Source organism: Benincasa hispida, chromosome 1, assembly GCF_009727055.1.
Source record: "Benincasa hispida cultivar B227 chromosome 1, ASM972705v1, whole genome shotgun sequence".
Classification (NCBI taxonomy): Eukaryota; Viridiplantae; Streptophyta; class Magnoliopsida; order Cucurbitales; family Cucurbitaceae; genus Benincasa; species Benincasa hispida.
Window position 1 is genome coordinate 38,492,355 of NC_052349.1, and position 11,019 is coordinate 38,503,373.

Sequence of the window (11,019 nt, forward strand, 5' to 3'; positions counted from 1 at the left end):
TAAAAGGTAATATTTTAATATTGTATTATTTTTTCTCAAGTTGAAAGCTATCGTTGATAGCAACTATTATCGATAGCAATTGATAAAAGTTATCAGCATAGCAGCTATCAGTGGCTATCACTGATAGCTGTTATCAGTGATAGCTTTTAATTTGAGAAAACTGGGAAGAAGCGAACAAAATGATGGCTAGGCATGAGTTTTTTTAGTCTTTTTATCATTTTTTGATCTATATATGCAATTATTTTATCTTTGTACTACATATTCTATTATTTTGGGTTTGAATTCTATTTATGCAATTAGCCCTGTATTTTATTGGTTTCATTGAATGAATGAAAAGAGACTATTGTTCAAAGCTTCAAACTCCAAAAGGCCCGAACGAAAACCAGACATAAGATAATAATTAAAAAAAAAAAACATTGACAAAGTATCACCAAAGTAATCATTAAGCTTAAATTACTATTGTATTTCGATAGCATTTTAGGCCATGTTTAATAACCATGTCATTTTTTTTTTTTTTGGATTATGAAAATTAAGTCCATTTCTTCCTATTTCTTACAATGATTTGCATCTTTCTTGAGTACAATGGTTGAATTCCTAGATAAACTTTAAAACAATTTTTTTTAAAAGCTACTTTTTTTTTTTGTTTTCAAAATTTGGCTTGGTTTTTTAAACCATGTAGATAACAAAAGAAGAAATTTAGATGTGAAAATAATGTCTATGGGTTTAATTTTCAAAAATAAATAACAAGAAACCAAATGGTTAGGGCCTTGATTTTTAGTTTTTAAAAATTAAGGTTATAAATGCTACTTCCACTACCTATTGATTTTTTTTAATTATTTATTATTATTATATACTTATTAAGAGCGTTTTAAAAAACCAAGCCAAGTTTTGAAAACCATAAAAATCAAGTTGCTTTTGATAACCATTTAGATTTTAGTTTTTTGTTTTTGAAAATTAAGCCTGCAGACACCGGTTCCATCTATTGGTTTCTATGGTTTGTTGTCTATATTTTAGGAGTGTGTTCAAAATCAAAGTCAAGTTTTGAAAATTGAAAAAAGTAGTTTTCAAAAACTTGTTTTTTGTTTTTGGAAATTGGCTAAGAATTCAAATGCTTAGATAGAAAATAAGAAAATCATGAGTAAGAACTAGAGAGAAAATAAGTACAGATTTCAAAAATAAAAAGCAAAATGGTTACTAAATGAGGTATTAGTTCTAAAATTTTCTATTTTTTCCTTTTTTTTTTTTTGAATTTTACTAAAAATTCAAGAAATTAGACGAGAAATATGAAAACTATGTTATAGAAGTTGTAAAATAACAAACACAATTTTTAAAAATCAAATATAAAATAGTTACGAAATGGGACATAAATTTTGATTTTAGTATCTTTATAGTAGTTTTTTAATTAAAAAAAAATAACATAAGCATCCATCTAACAGTAATAGAAAGTTGTGTTAATAAGATGTGAGATGCCATATAAATGAAAATTTTCATAAATAACATTAAAAATTTTCTTCTTTCACAATTAGCACTCCTTTTAGCAAATTGTTATAATACTTATTATCAGTCTTTCCTGGCTGAGACTAACTTTGGGATTTGCATTTTTTTCATTGTACATCGATTTTTTTGGACTTTCTCGATAAAATCTCAATCAGGACGAAATGTGTAATCTTGACCAAATCTTACCTAATCTTTTCTAATCTTCTTCAAATTTCCTATTAATTATTCAAGTTAGACTTTTCTAAGTCTTTATTATTCAAATCAATAATCTTCCTAAAACTTTATCGTCCCATAAGAGAGGCTTAGAGTGTTTTTAGAAGAAGAAAATTCATAAAAACAAACAGAATTAGGTACATCAACCATGCTCATAAAGGGCTGAGGACATCCCATAAAGGAAATTATCCACCCCAAGAAAAGCCTCCATCCTCCATATTGGAGGAGGGAGGTTGATAAAAAAGAGAACTAATAGCATCCCTAGCAAGGAGATAGGCAACTTTGTTGCCATAATGATTACACTTGACAAAAGAAATGATCTTCATGATAGGAGCTTTGTCGAGGATCAACTCGACCACGTTCTTTGTTTCGGAGAGGTCTTCATAAAGATTATTAAGAGCATTGATAATCTCCAACGAATCAGCTTTCACGAGAAGCGGGATGAGTATCCTACCAGAGCAAAGCTTCCAAAATAGCTTTACCTTCCAAAGCTTTAATGGGCCATTTTCAAGTAATAGACTTAAAACTGGTGCAAATAGGAGAGCCTCAAGAGTCATGCACGATCCGTCTCACGCCACCTATATTCGGGAAGTAAAACCTCTGAAGTTATTCCATCTCCTTTTCTAAGAATAAAGTGTTTATTTTTAAGAATGGTATAGAGATTGGTTTTGGTTCAATAGAAAATAACTTGTATGTACTAAGGTCGTTAATCACAAAAGCCTTGCTTAATATTGAAATGTTCAAAACAACAACTGTAAAAAGACCAACAGTTTCTCCTAAAGAAAATACTCATCTTTGGCATCTAAGCTGGTGTATTCCGTAGACAGAGAAAAACATATGGAACACTTGAGAATTGTGGTACAGATACTACGAGAAAATAAATTATATTCTAAGTTTAGCAAATGTGATTTTTGGTTGGATCAAATAGTGTTCTTAGGCCACGTAGTATCTACTACAAGGGTCAGCACGAATCCTCAAAAAATAGAAGTGATAGTAGGATGGGAGCGACCTGCCATGGTGTCAGAGGTTGATAATATTGTTCCTGCCAAACTTGTTGTGTTAACTTGTGTTGTTCATGTTGGGATTGGTGTCCTAATTCTCTGGAGCCTCGTTGTTTGTGATATATACACATTGTTATGAATAAAATAAGAGTTATTTCATTATGGAATTTACTCATATCCAATATTGGTTATCGTATGTAAACTTAAGCATGTATATGAGATATATAAGTGGATCATGCCTTAAGTGATAACCTAAATAGGCCTGTAATATAAGGATTAAGGTGGGATACCTGATCCTGGTGACATTACGGATACAACCCGCTTTGTAGAGGTTTGCAAGTATTATGAACTACTACAGATGGTAGATCCTGACCATTCATGTGGAGACAGCGAGCGGAGGTGTCCTATACAAAGAGTTTGTATAAGACCGGACCACGAGATGATTCGTCTCTGTATATAACACCGTTGATATTGGATACTTACATCTCACCTAAACGACCATAGGTGACATGACTACAATCCTGAGTGTTTTGGGAACTTCTGCCTTTGAGGCCAGTCCTTTGATTAGTATGGGTGAGAGTGGCCAGATTGCCAACTCAACGTGCCTACCTTTTTGAGGACTTGTCTGATATGGGAGCTGGGAACTCAATCCACAAGATGGAATTCACTTTTTTCCCGAATCAGGGATAAGTAAAGAGATTGCTCCCTTAAGGGCTAATTCTGAGGCTCGAACATAGTGGCATAACTTCTCTTTGGAGAAGAAGACTCAGTCATAGTAGGACTATGACTGAAATTTGGAACTATCCTTCCACTACTCATGGAAATCCTCACGTCCAATTTTCTTTAGTTTCATACTGTTGTCCATACAAAACTTGTCATTGGAAGTACTGGGATTAATTATTTGAATTTTATTGACCATGTTACTTTTATTGAAACTTGTTGAACTCAAAATAAGGAAGGAAAAAAAAGATGGTTCAACCGTTCCTATATTTTTATGATTTTTGAAAAATAGCTACAATAAGAGATGCCAAATATCTGAGGCAGTTTCTCTTCCAGTGACCGTCTTGGTTGCAATGGAAATACTTTCCTTTGTCAACCCTCACTGGTTGCCTACCCCTTTGAACAACAACTTCTGGGTTAGTAGCAGCCTTCCTCTTTCCACCCTTTTTCTTTTTCTACTTTTTAGTACCGGAGGAAGAAGGTGCAGACTTAGTTCCAGAGATTGAACCTTCATGGAACTTTTTGGATGATAAAGCAACATTTGCTTCACCCTTCTTCTCCTTGCTTTTCAACAAGGATTGGAAAGTCTACAGCTCGTTGAGCAGAGTAGTCAGGTTGTAGTCAATCCTATGATGATTTTGTAGGTCTCGAGTATACAAGAGGTTGAATGAAGCGTTGGGACGAAAAGATGATAAAACGATCAAGATAGGAGCTAAATTGCACAAAAGGGGAAAGAAGGCCAAAGAATTACAAATCTACCCCAGCCGGAGCGTTGCGCAACGCTAGAAGACAAAGGTTCATCAACCGTCCAAATTATGAAATTTCAGTCTTAAAGTGAGTTTTTCCTAAATCTCTGTTAATATTGGACATTGTGGTTGCTTTTTATATTTAATTATTGTACCAATTATGCAACTATCAATGGATTTTGTCAATTTGTATTCAATTATTGTACCAATTATACAACTGTTAGTGGATTTCTTGAAAAATTTCACCATCCATGAGTAGGTAATTCTTTTTGTTGGGGAATTATATAGATTGACACTTTCTTGAGACTTTTCTTTGAATTTCTTTTATGTAGTTACTTTCTTTTGAATGTTCTTGATGAGATTTCAAATAAAATTAATTAAGAATGAATTGACAACTCAAGACTAATCAATTTTTGTATGCAAAACTTACATAGTTCTATAACAAATTTGTAATTAGGATTGAATTAATTAATGATCTTGTTAGAAAATATGGACTTCTTTTCCTCTTTTCTTTAAAGAACATATTAATTCAGAACATTCATACAATCAATCTTGAATTTCCAGTCTTTTGATTTCAAAATTTGGCATAGTTAAGAAAACCCATGAGTTTAATGCAATTTAGGGATTAATTGTGAAATGTCTTTAGGAAACAATTAAGACCTAGATTAGGGTTAATTGTTAAATTAGTTAATTAGAGCAATAGGGATTTATCCTTAATGAACTATTGAATAATCTAATTGCATGATTCTCTGTTAAGTTAATGATAGAATTGCCTAGTTTACATAAAATCCCCAAGATTTCATTTTCCATTGAATCTTATCTCATAAACTCTCTTATTTCTCTCATTACTAGATTTCTTATATCAAATCTTGCTTTTCATTTAGTCGTTTTTTGTTCTTAAAAACAAACAATTCCCCTGTTTAATCTTTTGTATTTTGGAATTCAGTTAGCCTATTTTGGCCAATTAATAGATGTTTTCTTGGGATTGACTTCTTACTCTACTATTGTTATGTGCTAGTTTTAGTTGTAGTTAGAGTATTATAAATTTTATTTGTTCTGAGTAAGATAGAATTCACAACACCTATTTTAGCCCAAACAAACCCTAAAGAAAAGAAGAAGAGAGAAAAGAAACTTCCTGCAAAACCACCACACGTTAGTGATTGTTCGCAGAATTTAAGGAGAATGAAGTTATTTTCCCTCCTTAATTTTGAAATTTAAAAATAAATAAAAAGAATTTAATTTAATTATATATATATATATATATTATATATATATATATATATTATATACACACACACACACAACTAACTTATTATATGTATATATAACTATATGTTATATCATATAATACATAACCTATAGTTTTTATATTGTATCAAATACAATATAACCTATAGTTTTAATTCTCTCAATAATGCATGATATTTAATATAAATCACATCTATACTAAATTCAATTATATGAATCTTATTCAATTAGTATTTGAATCATATTCAAATTTTTAATTCCTATCTAAATAAACTTTATATTATAATGTATTGAATACATTATATTAATTATATCATATATAATTAATTTAAATTAATTATATTACATATAATTAATTCCCTCAATTAATTTGAAAATTTTAAATTAATCCAAAATTAATTCTCAATAATCCTTGTTGAGCTATAGATGAGACCTTATGACTTGTAAATTAAGCTCCAGTGGTACTTGAATAATTAATTAAACTCCTTTAGTTAAATTATTTAACATCCATTAATTGTCGATTACTCCACTAAAGATCGATAGAAGCACTCTTTGCACTATAGATATATTTCTTTGTCCATTGGATATAATCAGTCAACAATGCGATGGCCCTTCACAAATTACTCGTAAGTACAGTTGGGCCAAAATTACCGTTTTGCCCCTATAGTTACACCTAACTCCTTAAGTACCACTGATCCCTCTAATGAACAATTAAGTTATAGTTCAACTATGACCAAAGCCCTCTTGGGCCAAAAGAGGGTATGATGTCACATTGTTCAAGCCCCAGAATCATCCCTTAAGGAAACAATTTATTTACTTACCCAAACATTAGAGAATGAGTGAATTTCGTCTTGTGTAGTTGTGTTCCCAACTCCCTAATAAGACGAATTCTCAGAATTGTAGGCTTATTGAGTCGGCGATCTAACCACTCTCACTCATACAAATCAAAGGACCGTTTTCATAGGCAGGAGTTCACAACTCACTCAGGATTCAAGTCATCTTGGTGAAATGTATATCTCTATTATTAATGACGTTATATAATGAGACTAGTTATTTTGTGGTCTAATCTTATACAAACTCCTTTGTATAGAACACCCCCGCTCATATGTCTCTACATGAATGATCAAGATCATATCATTTGTAGCACTTTACAACAGTTGTAACATCTATAAAACAAGTCATATTCGCAGTGTTACTAGAATAAGGTACCCAATCTTATCCATATACTACAGACCATTTAGGTTATCACTTAAACATGATCTACCTATATGTCTCTACATACATGTTTAAGCTGCAGAAGATGTAAATCACGAATTCTACATTTTCCATATAAGTATGTTTAGCCATGAGGATATTATGTTCATTAATTGATAAGTGGAAATCTATGGTTTAATTACAGGGAATTACGAATGAAGGAAAGAAAAAAAAAAAGAATAAAGAAATTTCTTAATGGAACTTGGCTGAAAAGCATTAAGATATTGCTGGGTGAGGTGGCGGTTTGATATTCATTCATGAGAAGCGGCCGGAAGTATAAAAGGAAGATGAACTTCAGAAGCTCGGTTTTGGCAAATGATTATAGCGAATTAAGTAAGATCAGTGCCATTTGAAAGCTAGGAGAATCTAGTTTCTGAGGTTGGGTTTCTGGAGGAAGATCTCATAGAAAGAAGGACGAAAAGTAAAGAAATTGCAGAAAGGCCAGATTCTCGGATTGATCAAGACTAGGGGTGAAGATTGGAAGCTCCAGGCTAAATTACAAGGAGTTTAAGGCTGAAATTTTAAGATAAGGAAGTTAACTCAATTCTAAACAAGTTTGTAGAAGAAAGTTTCTTGAAAAGAGTTGGGATTGATGTCCTAATTCTCCCGGAGTCTCGTTGTTTTGTAAAGATACACTTGTTTAATGAATAAAATAAGTGTTATTTAATTTTGGTATTTACTCATATCCAATAAACAAAACTTCTTGGTTATCTTATGTGAACTTAAGCATGTATATGTGATATACAAGTGAATCATTCCTTAAGTGATAACCTAAATAGGAATGTAGTATAAGGATTAACGTGGGATACCTGATCCTGGCGACACTACGGATACGATCCGCTTTGTAGAGGTTTACAAGTGTTGTAAACTACTACAGATGGTTGATCCTGACCATTCATGTGAAGACGTGTGAGTGGGGGTGTCCCATACAAAGAGTTTGATAAGACCTGGACCATGAGATGACTAGACTATGTATCGTTGATACTAGAGACTTGCATCTCACTTAAACGACCATAGGTGACACGACCTCAATCCTAAGTGTTTTAGGAACTCTTACCTTTGAGGGCGGTCCTTTGATTAGTATGGGTGAGAGTGGCCAGATTGCCAACTCAACATGCCTACCTTTTTGGGGACTTGTCTGATTTGGGAGTTGGGAACTCAATCCACAAGATGAAATTTATTTCTTTCCCGAAGCAAGGATAAGTAAAAAGATTGCTCCCTTAAGGGCTAATTTCGGGGCTTGAACATAGTGACCACAGCTTCTCTTTGGAAGAGAAGACTCAGTCATAGTAGGACTATGACTTATGTTCATTAGAGGGATCAGTGGTACTTAAGGAGACAGATGTAACTACAAGGGCATAACGGTTATTGACCCAACTGTACTTAGAGCGATCTGTGAAGGGTTGTCGCACCGCTGATTGGTTAAGATGGACACGTAATATATCTGTGGTAAGGAGACTTCAGCTGTTAGTTTTTAGTGGAATTCCTGACAGTTAACGGATAATGGATCCCGTGACTAAAGAGTCTAGTCAGTTATTCACGTACCATTGGAGCTTCGAGCTACAGGTCCATAAGGTTCCCTTGGTAGCTCAATGGATTCAATTGAGAATCAATTCTTGGTGTTGATTTGAAATGTTCAAATTGACAAGAGGTTTTTTTATTATGAGATACATCTAGTGGAGGATTGATGTAAATGAAATTTGCATTAAGTACCATGGAATAGAAAAAGAAATATGGTTTATATGTTTCATGAGGTGAAATATTAAAACTATAGGCTATAAATATAGTATGATAAATTGGTTATCATTTATATTTATAATAATATTAATTGTTAGATAATTAATTATTTTTCTTAATAATCAAATTAGTGGGTGGTTATTGAATCATGGTAACTGTGAGTTTAAAAGAAAAATGGTTTTCCTGTTTTCAAAATGAAGATTTCAAAAGTTTGAAAAAAAAGTTTTGAGTTTTCTCTCTCACGCAAAAGAAACCCACGAAGTCGTCAAGTAAATACAGATTTACTAAGCGACAGTTGGACGAGCTAAACGATCGTGCAATATTTACTAAACGATCTCATAGTTTTGCTAGATGATCACTTGCCCTAAGGAAATGATCGTGTAGAGTCTGTAGGCGATAGACCGAGCTAAACGATGAGCTAAACAATCGCATAGCTTTAGCTAGACTATCGACCTATGTGATAGGTTTCCTCCATCTCCCACTTGCCCAGTCGTGTATGCGATTGGTGGTTCCTCCATCCGTCTATTTCATACCATGTCCGAACAGAGCCCGCCTTCTAGATTTTCACACCGAGAATACCAAGGTAGCCTTGTTGGTGGTGTCAGACTCAATTCAACACCGTCGAGGTTTTCTGGAGGCCGTTTGTGGTGCTGTGGAGGCCGTTCGTGTTGCTGAGAAGTTCGTGGCCATCGTTGAGGACGAGCGTGAAGTGTTCGTGCTGTGTTCGTTGTTGTGTTGCAGTCACGTAGATCGAGTGTTCGTGGTCGCTGTTTTTCGAGCGGTCGCACAACGGAGCATAGAGACGTTTCTGCAAATGTTCATAGGTTTTTTCCTTTGTGCATTTAAGTTTTTCATGCTGTAATTTCTGTATGAATTGTATAACCGCTTGTTTGAAGTCGATTGTAAGTGCATTGTTCATTCATGATTGTGATTTGGAATAATCTTGTTCCGTTGCTCATGGAAATCTCAGATCTGATTTCCTTCAAAGAACTCTGACTTTTGAGTTATGAATTTTTGAAGTTGAAACAGGAATTTAGTGCGTAAAGAGGCAGTAGCTTGGCAAGATCAAGCAAGCAGCTCACCATAGAGAGCGAGAGCGAGACGAGAAAGATGTGAATCTTACTCGGGATGATAATCTCGCTGCTTTTTGTGCTGAATGTCGCTGAATTTTTGGTGTAAATCTCGCTGCTCACTCAAATCTCGTTGGTTTTCTATCTAGTCTTGCTATAAATTACACTAAATCTCGCTAATGATTGTAAGTCTCGCTAAAAATGAAAAATCTCGCTAGTTTTGTGCCTAATCTGACTGATTTTCATGCTAAGTCTCGCTCAGAAGATGATCTCGCTAGTGATGATCTCGTTGGTGAAGATCTCTTTGGTGATGATTTCGTTAGTGTTGATTCCGCTAGTAAGGGTCTCGCTAGTAAGAAAACTATTTGAAACATCTTGATGAGAATTCTAAGGAATCTAACAAGAAATTATGTTGCTTCAGGCCAAGAGGAGCTAGGAGAAGCCTACAAACCGTTAAGAGCCCAGACGAGTAGGGAGTGATTATAAATAATTTATAAATGTTTTATAAATGTTTTAATAATCCATGTTTCATTGACTATTACTTTTATGCTAGTTATTTTACAAGAAGTTCCAAGCAACACATTTTCCTAAAGTTTATAAATGCATTCTAGTTACAAAGTTTATGAAGTATGCTTGGGTATAATGGTTGAGCCATGGTAGCTCTCAAAAGAAGATTCTATGACATGTTTAAGTTACAAGTATTTGTAGTATGTTTTAAAGCATATGTGCTCTTAATGTTGTTGAGCATGCGTTAGCAAATGATATTTTTATGAAAACTATGTTTTATGAAATCAAGTTTTCAGTAAGCTTGTCTTTTCTGTGGGTATATATTATACTATCGATCTGACTCTCATGGTCAATCAGTTTCAAGCTTGAAGGCAATTGCATGAAAATGTTTTCCTATAAGGTATTTTCAGCTTAATACTGAAGTACAAGGAAAAGGTATTTGAGTTGTACTACCTAGTTTCAGTTATGTTATAATTCTGATACTGAAGTATTTAGAGAAGGTATCGGAATAATTCACTCAGTTCAGTAATAAGCAGTGGTACCCTACTTCAATTATGATCCTTGACGTCAGGATCTAGTTTGCTCTACGTGTAGGTATGACAGTTAATCAGTTCGTTAGGATTGAACCACGAGGGTTATTTCCCAACATTGCCTGAAAGGTATTGGACAAAAGGGTTCTCACCCTAGCCCAAGCTTATGTTTGAGAAATTGAGCAAAAAGGTTTTCTCTTAAACAAGGATATCCGATATTGAGAGATCGAGTGAAAGGGTTCTCTCTCAACCGGGAATCAGTTCAGCTATGTTTTCAGATATAATGGTTTTAAAAGTTTTATGTACATGTTTGCTTGGCAAGTTTCTAGTTTCAATATTCAGTTTCCTAGCTTTCAGTTTAACATGATATTTATGTTTTATTACGTCACTTACTGGGCTAATAGCTCACCCTATTTTTTTTAAAAAAAAATGTTTTCCCTTCCCCAGGTAGAGGTCAACTTCCCATAAGCTATTTTTGTTGCTGCTCTGCTACTCA